At 49.9% G+C, this 12,498-nt stretch overlaps 1 protein-coding gene and 1 long non-coding RNA gene across 4 annotated transcripts in view; one reads left to right on the top strand and one right to left on the bottom strand.

Annotated features, from left to right (window-relative positions):
- SH3BGRL (SH3 domain binding glutamate rich protein like) overlaps positions 1-12,498 on the top strand; it is a 223,412-nt gene that overhangs the window by 183,766 nt on the left and 27,148 nt on the right. The window lies entirely within an intron of this gene.
- Positions 748-12,497, bottom strand: LOC125184315 (uncharacterized). Of its 3 annotated transcripts, none has more exons than XR_010834678.1 (3): positions 11,899-12,497; positions 7,786-8,098; positions 748-3,301 (listed from the first exon to the last, which is right to left on the bottom strand). It is a non-coding gene; the product is annotated as an uncharacterized lncRNA (long non-coding RNA). The 3 variants fall into 3 exon arrangements; XR_010834679.1 differs by lacking the exon at positions 11,899-12,497 and adding an exon at positions 8,620-9,994; XR_007168144.2 differs by lacking the exon at positions 11,899-12,497 and adding an exon at positions 8,204-8,405.

Genomic DNA, 12,498 nt, shown 5'->3' with positions numbered 1-12,498 from the left:
AAACTGCATGAATGGGGAGCGCCAGATGGGCCCAGCCGCAGAGTGACGGCCGCGCCGGCCAATGGGCGCGCGGGACGCGGCCCGGGGGGCGGGCCGGGGGCGGGGGGCGGCGCCGCGGCCGTAGCGCGAGAGGCGCTGGCAGCCGGGGGCCGGCGGCGCTACGCAGTGCGCGCGGCCCGGCCGCCCTCGGGCGCGCGGGGGAAGGCGGGCGGCGGCGCCGGCGGGCCGGGCCTGAGGGGAGCGGGGCGCGCTGAGGGCGTCGTTTGTGCGGGGGCGGCCCCGGCTCCGGCCCCGGCTGCTCGGCGCCCTCGGCCTCCCCCGCTGCCCTCCGCCCGCCCCGCGTCCCCCCGCGGGCTGGGGAAGAAACTTCCCCGAAAGTTGGCGCAGGCCGCAGGAGGACAACATGGCGGCCGCCCCCCCCCCCCCCCCCCCCACACACACACACCCCGCCCGCCCGCCCGCCTCGGGCCCGCCGCCGCCTGAGGGGCCAGCCCAGGGAGCCGCCGCCGCCGCCGCCTTTGTCCGCGCAGCCCCGGCCTCCTGCGGCCCGCGGGGCGCTGCCCGAGCCGGGGGGCGCCTCAGGGAAAGGGGAAGGCGCCGGCAGCGCTCCCCGGGCCGGCCCCGGGGGTCGCGGCGCTGCCGGGCGGCTGCCGTGTGCTCGGCCTGAAGCGTGAGGGGGTTTTGGAGCTGGGCCTCCGAGTTCGGGTAGGCCCTGTGGTGAAGTCCCACGTTTCTGTGCCGCTGGAGCAACATTTGCCCTTGGTTCCGTCCTAACAATTCCCATCAGGGTTTCTGACGGCTGTATCACCGGTTTCTTCAGTGAAAACACAAGGCGTGTACTTAAAGCACCTTTAGGACTGAACACTTCGCATCAAAGACTTAAAGCGGGAGCTGCTCTCTGAGGCATGGCCTTATTCCTGGCAATAGCCAGCTGAACTTCTTTCTGAAAACCTGTTGAACCTCTTTGGAAAAAACAGATTCTGCAATCCTCCAAGATAGCCTGTTTCCGCGCTTAGCTGTCCTTACCACTACAAAGTTTTCCCCAGCACCTAAACTGGTGGTGAATTAGATAAAGTTTCTTTGCCCAGCGCCTAGCACATGTACAAAACAGACAATCTGCATCAATTTACGTTAACGTTTTAGATACTTTATCATTTCACGTAAAATTATCGTCCTTTGTTTAAACTTAATTTTTCTACACTAAGCAGATTCTCCTAGGTCTCACAATCTCATAATTCGCACTTTCTAAACCTTTTATCATTCTTTGTCTGCTCCAGACTCTTTTCAACCTTGGGTTTTCCTTACGTTTATATCCAATAATCAGGTTAATTAGGTAAGCTATCTCTATGGCGTTTGCCAACTTTGCGATAGCATCACAATGTTGGTTCAGATTCTTTTTCTGATGCCCTGTAATCCCCAGATCCCTCCCAGCGATGCTGCTGTCTGAAAAGCTGATCCCCCTATTCTTTACAAATTCATAGTGACTTTCTGACTTGTCACTTTTTAAATTACCTCATTCTCAAGGTGCATACCTGTCGATAGTTTTTCTCCATGGACCTTGGAGTTACGCCGAACAGTTTTCCATTCAAGTTCACCTTTCCTCTCCCTCCAGTCAACGGAGAGCCCTCAAACTCCACTACTTTTTTTTTTTGTAGATACACACCAATTATTCAAAAACTTATTTTTATTCACCAATTATTCAAAGACTGGCCTCCTAAACGCTCTGGAGTGCATTTTCCAGACACTGCCAACCTCAGTGTAACCACAAAACCAAATCCAATTTAGCACACTCTTTCCTGCTGCTGTGTGTTGCTGTCACCTTCCTAAAAAGGTTGGTTTCAGTACCAGGTTACAGTTCGCTTGAAGGCTGAAGCGACTAAGACAGTTTTTCGGTTCTGTGGGGTTTTGGGTCTTTTTTTTTTTTTGGTGCCTTCCTCTTCTGTCAGCAATAAACGAGGTTTTCCTTTGTTTTGCTCCTACTTTCAGTGTGTATATATAGAGCAAGTTCCTATATCCTTCTCTGTTCCTTCGTCACTGTAACTAATTTTGGACCTTTGCCTCTCTTTTTGTTCCTCCATGCCTGTGCTATTCCGTGACAGCAGTTCTGAATTGTGTGCTTTTTTCTACTTCTTGCACAATTTAGAAAGACTGCGTGTTTATCTCTAAAGCTGCCGTTAGGGCTCCATTATACTCTTGTTCATCTTTATGTTGGTTTTTAATACACCTCCTATCTGCCTTCCATGTGAGGATGCTTTGCTGTTCTGTTGACGTGTTTCTTTCAGTAACAGCTCACTCTCTCCTTTCCAACCATGTCAGCTTTATATTTTCAGCCATTCTCTTTTATTAATCAAGATTTTAAATAGTTTCCACTAGTTTTCTCCATCCTCTGAGCTAAAAATTGTCTAAGACACATCTCACGAGCCCTTGTCTTCTTTCTAGAATCCGTGTCCAATAATAGAAGTTCTCCATCGCCAACAAGATTTATGCTTCAGTTGCTTTTTGTCAGTTGCCTTGAAAAGTTTCACCTGGCTCCCTGTAGTTATTATTTCGTTCTTTCCATATTCTGTGAAAAGTCTTTGTACGATTGTGGAAGAGGAGCAGGAATTCTTTGAAGAGTCTGTCAGCCTTTTCTCCCGAGGAGAACGACTTGGGCGACAGCAGTTTGGTTGAAAGCTCGGGTCAAAATGGGCACTGGGAAGTAAGCACGGATATAAAATTCGCTAGGAATTTTGCATTACAAGTGCTTTGCCTTCTTTTCCACCTTTGTATTTTTACAAACAGTAAACTACAAATCAGCAGTTAGAAGGTCACTTCCCTCTCAACAGATAGGATTAACTGTGGCAAGATGTTGTGACACTGAGGGTGTAGATGGCTGTTATTGTGCAGACCTATAGAAAATTACAGACCTGGCTATACCTACGGATACTGTAAACACCCTTCCTTCAGGCCAAGTGGAAGGAGTAATTAAATGTTCCTTTATGTAATTGGGAAGAATAGGAAGTCACCTGTCAAATAAATGGGCCATGGCTGGCTGAATTCTCTTCTAAGTCGCAGCAGTAGCTGTACGTTTCGCTGTGATCATCACCGAGCAGCGGGCAAGAGAGGCGTTCGCGTGCACGGGCACGCACAGAGGACCTTTAGTCTTTGCTGATCACCGTCCTTACAGCAGGCCGTGGTTCCACGGGCGTTAATGCAGCAGCACAGCTCTGAACCAGCCAGGGAACAGGCTCCCTGGCATTAATCCCAGCACACAGCACGGAGCTTACATTGGCTTTAAGACTGTATAGTAGCTTTACGTCGGCTGTGGGAAGACGAAAAGGATTTGATAAGACACGTCAGAAAGCCGTGCAGTGATACAGCTAACCTGGCATACGGGTCGCCAGTACAGAATCAGCCAGTTAAACCCTTTTGACAAATTAGATCCAGGAGGGTAATTTACTCTGGATCATTGATTTGTGCCATGTGACCCCTTTCTGGCATTTTTGCTAAAACTGGTAGTTTTGGTTCGGTACAAAAAGGCCTAAGCCTGAATTTATGTTGTATCACTGGTCTATGTCAAGAGTAAATCAAAGCAACAAGCCAGAAATTAATCTGCTGCTGCTTCCATGAGAAAACTTCATGCTACAATTTGAGTTCTGCAGAGCTATTTGAACCAGGCTGTTGACTCACAGAGGTAAAAACATTCCATCTGCAAACAGAAACATACCGTGCCTATGTCAAAACAAAACTAACCAACACTGCCAGCGCCCTGAACAAGCAGTCAGCTGCCCACACTAAACTTATAGAGCAGTACTCGAATGCTGACTAATTTTTAGAGTTTGTAATTTGGGGAAATTACAGACAACCGAAGTGCAAGAAAATAGTTTCAGACTGAAACTATCACAGCTCGGCCCAGTTTTTGCCCCTTGATCTTTGCCAAATCAGGCAAGACTCGGTCAGCCCAACTTTGATGCCACCGTGGTGCGACTGCTGTTTGTTGTGTTTATTAATCAGTCACCTCGGGGACCTACGTCTCTCCAACATCCTCCAAGGTGCTGTTGCCCAAGTCGTGAAAGTTTTCAGAATGTTTGCTGGTTCATGTAGATTTCCCAGCTGTTGCCCAAGGCAGGAATTTCCTGCAGAGAGGAGGAGAGCCTGTTCCTGATACCAGAGAGATCTCTAATACTTGACGAATGTTTTCCTAGATCGTGTTCTTGCACTGATGCAGATTAAGATATTTCTGAACAAAGGCAAAATAGACCCAGCATTGCTCCTGGTTGATAGATTTCCAGCCTTCCCCCAATAGGCGGTAAGATATATGTTGTTTTGTCGTTCCTTTGAGCTCAAAGTCATGTGAGTTTTGAATGTCAGGAGATTCATTCCCACCACGGGATCTCAGTGGTCTTGCAGCTCTCTTGGGTCATGCTGTTCAGACCTGAGGCATTTTATTCCGATTCCTTTGCACAAAGACTTGCTTTTACCGAAGGTACAGTGACTATGCCGTTCTGCAGCACCACCAGCTCTGGAATCAGAAAGGTGGATGAGATACATCTGCGTGCTGATGGCATGGCAAGGCTGCCCTCACGGCCCGGCTGGAGTCTGCCGTGACAGATTCTGTCACACCAGAAGCGAGCGTGACACAGGCTCTGGACACAAAACTCTCAGCCTCCTTCATTTAACTGTGAAACAACCCCATCATCATGAAGTCAGAGGCAGGGGAAGTGAGGATTCTCTCTGTGCTCACAGTTACGGCACATACGGGAAGGAGTCCATGTTATTCCGTGCTCTTTTGTGGCAAAATGTCACAGAACACATTGTCATGTTGCGTACCTGGCATTTAAAGTGTCTGTCGGCCTTACCGTACGTAACTTTTGGGATGAGTGGATTATTGATCTACAGAAGATGTTTGTGCTTGGTTAATTTTATTGTTTGTCCTGGGTAATTTTATGGTTTGTCCTGGGTAAAAATTGACTTGTGTGTCAAATTTGATATTGATTTCAATGAAACATTTAGTGCTTGTTAAACTGGGAGCATGAGGGTGTACCTCTGCTGGCTGGTTGGAATTCCCATTGGGTCTATTTGTTCACCTTTACTTCAGGGAAACCTTTTGGCTTAGCTACAGCTTCCTACCTAGTTCTCCACCACAAGCACCAAAGCAAACACAGACTTTTATTAAACATAAACTACAGACAGGAAGGAATCACAACGCACTGCAGTCAGGTAAGCTGACTGTCAGCAGCAAGTTTGTCTCTTAGTTCTTTCTTCCAATTTTGGTTCTTTAAAAGGAGATGTAATTCGCAAAAAAAAAAAAAAAAAAAAAAAGCAGTCAAAACTAAGACTACTACTACAAGGAAGCCAGAAAAAGCACAAAGCAAAAATGAGTAGCGTCATCAGCTGATCGGTTGCCAACGCTGTCTTTTATTTGCCTTTTTCTCTGCAATTCCCACTGGTGTACACTGCTGGACAGGCCTGAGGCATGTGACACTTGACTGCCGTTACAGTAACAATTCTCTCCAAAAATATGAGGGTGCACGCGAGAAGACAAAGGCAGCTTTGAAGAGCGGCAAGAGTCACGTGGAATTATAAACCTCAAAATCTATTTCCTCAGCTAATACAAGAAAAATTATTAACAAGTTTGGTGACTTCTCAACAGAATAAATAAGTGGAAATGTCTGCTACCATTACAGCACGGGACCAACTCCATCACCAAACTTAGCAGCTGTGATAAGGACCAGGGAGGCAGCAAGGGTGGGAAACACAACTGCAATGGGAAATTTCCCATGGCTGTATGTAGACCGCGTTGCTGTTATGTCTAAGTGTGAATGGTCAGACACTGTTAGTGACTTCTTCTAGAGCATCTGCTCAGGAAAACCACAAAAGGAGAAGCAACTCTGGATCTGGACAAGGACGGAATACATACAGGACCTAAGTAATTATTCTCTGAAACAGTGACCATTGCACACTCCAGTCACCGCTCTGATCAGAGTAACAGAAGCCGAAGAAGTCACTGCTCTTCATTTCAGAAAGGAGGGCATGGTAAAAGTGAGAAGGCTTCCTGGAAAAAAAGCTAGAAGAGGTAGCTAAAAGAGTAAAAGATTTTCATGCAGCGTGGGGACCACTGAAAGACTTCGCATTGGAAGCTCTGACCAAATGCATATCGTTTGCCAACAAAGCACACAGAAGGATCAAACATGGCTGAAAAAATGGGTAAAAAATGAAGCATGGCTAAAAGGCGGGACCTGAGGGGTCATTGGGAGCAAAAAGGCATCCCTCAGAAAGTCGGATTTCTGTTCTAAGGAGGAAAATAGAAAAGATCGTGAGGGAAATGTAAAAACAGCTATGTAAAAACCCGAGTTTAACACACAACCTGCAAAAAGACTTCAAAAGCTTTACAGTCTCATCAGGAGCAGAGAGTCTGAGAAACATTGTCTAGAACCAGTCGGCTATCAAGGTACACAAGGAATATGTAGAAGAGACAAAATTGGAGCAGAAACCCCAAACGAGCTTTTTGCATCTGTGTTTACTGTGGAGGAGGCTGGGGAAGTTCCCAGACAGGAACTCACAAGCTTGTCTGAGGATCTGTCTCGCGCTGAAGCATCGGTAAGGGTTAGAATAAATCGACAAAGTGAATAATAACAAACTAACCGTTGCCAGATGGTCCCCGCTGCACACGCAGAAGTGTGCAAGCCCTCCTTTAAAACTGCTTCCACACACAGCCTGAGGAGACAGCGATGCAGCGCAAGTGTTTATAAACAGCTCCTGGGGAGACCCAGCAACTAGGCGGGCTGTGACCAGGTGAGCATGGCGAAGGTTTTCGGAGCCACACCACCTTTAGCGCTTGTTTTTAACAAGCCTTTCCAGCAGCCGTTTTTACATGCCCTGAACACACGGAGGGCATTCAGGAGGGAAGGGGGAGGGTGTGAATGGACCCTTTAGCCAAAAGAGACTTGATCCTAGGAAACCGCAAGCCCTCTGCAGCTGTGAATGTACGGGCTATCTCCAAGTCTGTAACAACGTAAGCCACTAGCATGGCAGGCATCGTGCAGTGATTTGAAGCTCCACTTCCTCTTCTTTCAGCTTGCTCTGAACTCACAGCAAGCAGGAACTGCAGGTTTCTCACTGGACAGGCGCAGTGAAGGGAGGATTTAGTGTTCAGAGTACAAAAACATGTTCTGTGCAGTCCATTCCTGAGTCAGGGACAGCCACCTGGCGAGGCTGTTGACAGACTTCGGGATTGTTTCTTTTGCCTTTCAGGGCAAGCTACGTCCTGTGAATGTCCATTTGGATAAACTGGCCTAAAACACCATTCAAAGAGTGCATATTCCTGTTACTCTGGCTGAAGTCTGGGTAGCTGTGGTATGTCCTTCCATGTATTCCCCTGAAGTACTTCAGAATAACTAAGTGCACTTGAATAAAACAGACAGAGCTGGCCGGAGTTAGGACTGGCGTGGTCATTTGGAGCTGGTGGGATGGACAGCCAGTCCTGAGTACGAGGAAAATGAGAGACAAAACGCTAAACAGGGCGTTGCGACCGGCCAGCCCCTCCCTGGACGGAGGTCAGCTGAGGGACAGGAGGTTTCAGGGGCAGAAGCAGTGGGAATCCCCATCAGGCTGCTGCTGCCAAGCCCTGGCCCTGCTGCTGCACACAGTCGTGTCACAGCCTGTGCACGCCGCAGCACAGGCTGCTTTTTTTTTTTTTTTTCATGTACGAGATGTAGTCTGCCAAAAATATTTGACAGGGCTGCTCAGCATTTGTCATGGCTAAGGCTTGGCACACCTGCCCGCAGCGATTCTGGTTATGCCTACCTTGGCAGGCAGCGTGGTGCGAGGGGAACACACCTGTAGGACGGTGGAAGAGCTGCTGCAGAGGGCCCCACGGCATTTCACAGCTCCGGAGGGCGACGTGTGCATGCCTGGGGCCAGCTTGGTGTCATCCAAACATCACCAACCGCGAGCGAGGCTGCTCCATGCCGCCAGCACGCCAAAGCACGGCACGTAACGTTGGCAGATCCCGCTCCCAAAGTGCGCTGCCGATCCAAACTGGCCCCGGCGCAGGTGCTCCACAGCTCCTCAAAATGGAGGAGAGGTGCTCTCGGAGAGTGGCCCTGGAGGTGCTGAGCTATCAGAACAACACAACGTTACTTAAAAAAAAAAAAAAAAAAAAGGACTTTGCCTCTAGAAATGCTGAACCGCCTGAACAACGCAACACGGCTCAAAAAATGACCCTTCCCCTCCCTCGGCACGCCGAGAACCCCGCGGCCGGCTCCAGCCCGAGTCCTGCGCCCTTCCCCGGGGCCCCGCTCGGCCCGGCCGAGGCCTGCCACGGGCCTCCAAGGCCGGCAGGGCCCGCACGGCCCCGGGCGGTCCCCGCGGCCCTTCCCCGGCCCTTCCCGGGCCGCTTCCCCCCGGGAGCCGCCCCGCGGGCCCCGCTCGGCCCGGCCGGGACAGCAGGGGGCGCGCTGCGGCAGCGAGCCGCCTCCCCGGGCCTCCCCGGGCCTCCCCGCGGCCTGGCCCCGGTGGGCCCGGCCCCGGCCCGCTGCGGGGAGGGCCCGAGGCTGCTGCGAGCGGTCCGCAGCTGCTCCGGGGGGGGGGGGGGGGTCCCAGCAGCTGGGAACCCGTTTCCAGTGATGGGTTCCGTACGGCGGACAGCCCGCCGGAGCCGAGCAGCAGTGCAAGCGCTGCTCCCTGAGCGGGCCTTCGTGTGCCTTCCTTCTGGTGCGTGTCACGAAGACGCGTTCCTGCTCCTTACGAGGGGTTTTAACGGAACTCCATCAGCTCTGCCGTTTTTGCAACAAGCAGACGAACCACACACAAGGCGATCTACGCGGTGTTTTACTGCCCGTGCGCCTGACCGCAAGCCGTCCCGTGCAACGGCACACGAAAACACGGACCCGCAGCCCCCCTCGCCTTCCAAAAGAGAAGCAGGAGCAGCAGCAGGCCTCCGGGGCTACCCCACCCCCTTCCACCGGCGTGCTGGAGCGGGGAGTTTCCACCCGCAATAAATCAGCTGCACGCTGGCGGATGCCATAGCGGGACAGGGGCGAAGTCAGAGGACGTACTCTGAGTCACAGCTTGCCTTCTGGCTCGAGTTATTGGCAGGCCGGGGAGTCTGGGATGGGAAACGAGGAACAGATTCCTTATTTCCTAGTGAGAGCGCTGAGCTGACGTTTCTGGCTGACCACACGTTCCTCCATTTCAGGAGTTCAGACAAATCGAGAGCATCTTCTCCAGCAATATTAAAAGCAAAATAAGAGAAGGAAACCTGGCACGTTCTCATGTTACTTGCCAAGTATTCGCAACTGAATTCTGGATTTATTTCTCTCTGTTGTTGCAAAGAAGCTGTGGAGCGTTTGGAGCACATGTGCTTCCTGACCTTTTGCACAAAAGGGATTTTGCAGCTGATCACTGTAATATCTTTCATTGCCAGATTCTACTACATTTGTCTCTAAAGGTAGCTTACTTGCCAACACTCAAAAGCTCCCATCCCTGTCTGCAGTTTAAGAAAAGAGTGAGATCTTTGCCGTTACCTGCAACATCTTTATCCTAAATGCCCAAATGTCTCCTCATGGCCCATCCGCTGGGCATCCTGCCTCACAGCCGAGGCATCGGGCAGCACTTCCTCGCGCTCCTGCTTCCCCCCATACAGCAGGAGGGCTGCCGCTCACTCAGTACTGCCGCTTCATAATATGTCAAGTAACCCACAACAAAACTCAGCTGTTAAATTTCCCTTTAAGCAAAAGAGACGGGAATAAAAGATGTAACCTGACAAAATGGCCTTGTACAAACACACGCTACAGCAGATGAACAAAAGAATGGGGGAGACAACAATTACCGCTATTATATACGTACTATTTTGTTGGCTGCACAAGAACCATAGATTTTCCTCTTAGAGGCATAATATCAAATTTATCCATTTTGTTTGAGGTTTTAGTCTACCTTGAGAAGGATAATTAAACACTTCATAGCTGTTAGTGAAAACAAAAATAATACCATGGATTTTCCGTGAGCAGCCTGGGAATAGAAAACACGGCACTTTTCTGCCAATAGAGTAGGAAATTTACTATTATGAGTCAAGAAAACGTAGTCGTTTCAATAATACCCAATTCATGTATTGCTCTTAATGTAATAAATCTTCTTTCATGAAGATAAAATGCCTTTTAAAGTGCACTATTGAGAGCAATGGTTATGGCACGCTTTTCGTAGGGAGACCAGACAGGGAGCAGCTCACTCCTGAAGAATTTCAGCTCTGAGAAGCTGAAGGGGTGTTGCGAGGAGGAGAGCTGGCCAGCAAGCAGGCGGTCAGCCTGCACAGTGACAGGTAAACACCGTGTTCCAATGAACGCGTCTATCCAGTTCTCCACCTGTGCTTATTTCATTCTGTCTGATAAGCTTCGGTTTCTGCCTCTGCTGCTCCTTGCTATTTATCAGATTACATCCTGACAGAGAGAATCGTGCTTCAGAGGAGATGGGAATTACCAGTGTACTTCTCAAACGGCCGTGAAGGGAGCTGTACAAACACATCTGAAGAAACATTCCTGGAAGAATTTTAATCTCCTGGACTTAGATCTATTTGTTTTTAAAAGCACGCCAGTTATTTCTATTAAATTTTGAAATTTCCTGAACCGGGGAACTTTTATGGTGTACCATCATCCTAAATAAATATTTCGGCTCATTACATTTTCAGAACATGCATAAACCTCATGAGACTGTCAAAGACTCAGATAAGCATCATAAGCAATACCAGAATTAGGGATGTCATCTTCAAAATAGCTCTCTTACTACTGAGAAATTAATAAAAGAAATACGGGCGATTTAATTTAATAGACTTTTTAATTCAACGGTCTTTTTTAGAAAATCATGTTTTGTTACTTTGTTTGGAAAAATCACTTCAGAAATACCTTCCTCCTTTTTGCCAAGAGCAGAAAAAACACTTTTCTTTCATCTTAGCTAGTAACATTTCAGCTTGCTGTGTCTATTTTAAGTATTTTCCATTTTCTGTGATGTTGTTATCAGAACGTATAATAAAACGTGTAAGGGAGTAGTTGGAGTACGTTTCTGCAGTGGTAAGCCGGAGACAGGTGCTGAATATAAATTTCCCTAAATAAAGTGCCACTATGGCTGTAATAATTAACAACTCTTTGAGGTCTCATCAAGCAGTCGCGATTAATAAAAATGATAAAATAGCATGCAGTGAAATTGCAGTACGTTATGGCTCCCGGCTTCCCAGTGGGCCTTTTGCACAGCCCCGGTACCCTGCATTACCCAAGCAGTAATTCCTTTATCCACGGCACAGACAACTCAAAGAGCGGGCGAGAGATGGGAAGCAGAGGGGCCAGTACAGAAGAGGGCAGATCCAAACGGGACCTGCGATAGCTGTCCTGGTATGTGTTTCTTTGAGGCCTTATTGTGTGGAAGATGCACCGCAGGAGTTCTGGGAGGCCACAGGACAGAGCCTTTGAATTGCGCCGAATGCCCAAGCGGTCTGTATTTTGGCATGGGCCAACATTTCACTCGGAGAGTGACTTTCACAATGAAACGCATTTAAAAGTCAATTAACTGTTACTGCGCACTAACACCTGCCCATCCCACCCGTCTCTTCTCACCTCTCCAAGTGAGGATCCAACCGAGACAGCATTTATGGAGCCCATCAGCAGGAAGCGAAATGGCTGCTCCGGCCCTGCCTGGGCACCGAGGAGCTGCCTAATGCACTTACACCGAGTGACAGAAAAGAAAGGCAGAATGAAGAGCATCTCCTGCAAGAACGACGGCAAAGGAGTGTTTCTAACATTTAGGTGGAGGCTCCTTAGGGGCCATCACCTAAAGCTGCACCTTAACCCACTCCTCCATGCCTGAGCTGCCCCTGTCCTGCCCTCGCTTCTCTCCCCAGAGATAAAGTCTCTGACACCAGCAGCTTCCTACCTCCTCTTCTTTTCCACAGCCTTATCTTTAGCTCCTTTGATTCCTTCCAGTGTTAGATCTCATCAGATCTAAGTGTCTGCCTTTGCTTTTAGAGCGTACGGGTGCACAACTCTGTCACCTGCTGCTGAAGGCCTTCCCTGCTCCTTGTGCTGCAGGGTGCTGTGGAGCCCAATCTTTGTAGAACTGGCTGAATTTTGCATCTGACTCAACCGAAAATGGGCCTCACGGGGCAGGGGCAGGAGCTTTGTCTGAGACCCCGTCACGGTTTGTGAAGGTTTGCTCGCCCTTTTGCGGAAGGGCTGAGGAGCCGCGCAGCACCCGGCGTACCGAGGTGCCCCGCACCGCGCACACTTGGATTTCGCCTCCCCTGAGGGAAGGGATCCCTGACGCAATTCTTCCTTGGAAACCGCCCGTTTCAGCGGGGGCTCGGTGCTCTTCGAGGCTGGTAGCCCCTCGGCCGCTGCCCACATACACGGAGCCACCGCGGGCAGCCCTCGCCCGCCGCCCCCCGGCCGAGCCCTCCCGCCTCAGCGCAGCCCCTTCCCCTGCCCGCCCTCCGTCCCCGCACGTCTCGCGTGGTTCGTCGGGAACTCGCCTCGC

This window comes from Anser cygnoides, chromosome 13 (assembly GCF_040182565.1).
Source record: "Anser cygnoides isolate HZ-2024a breed goose chromosome 13, Taihu_goose_T2T_genome, whole genome shotgun sequence".
Lineage (NCBI taxonomy): Eukaryota > Metazoa > Chordata > Aves > Anseriformes > Anatidae > Anser > Anser cygnoides.
Note: the sequence above shows the minus strand (reverse complement) of the source record. Positions and strands in the feature narration are given on the sequence as shown.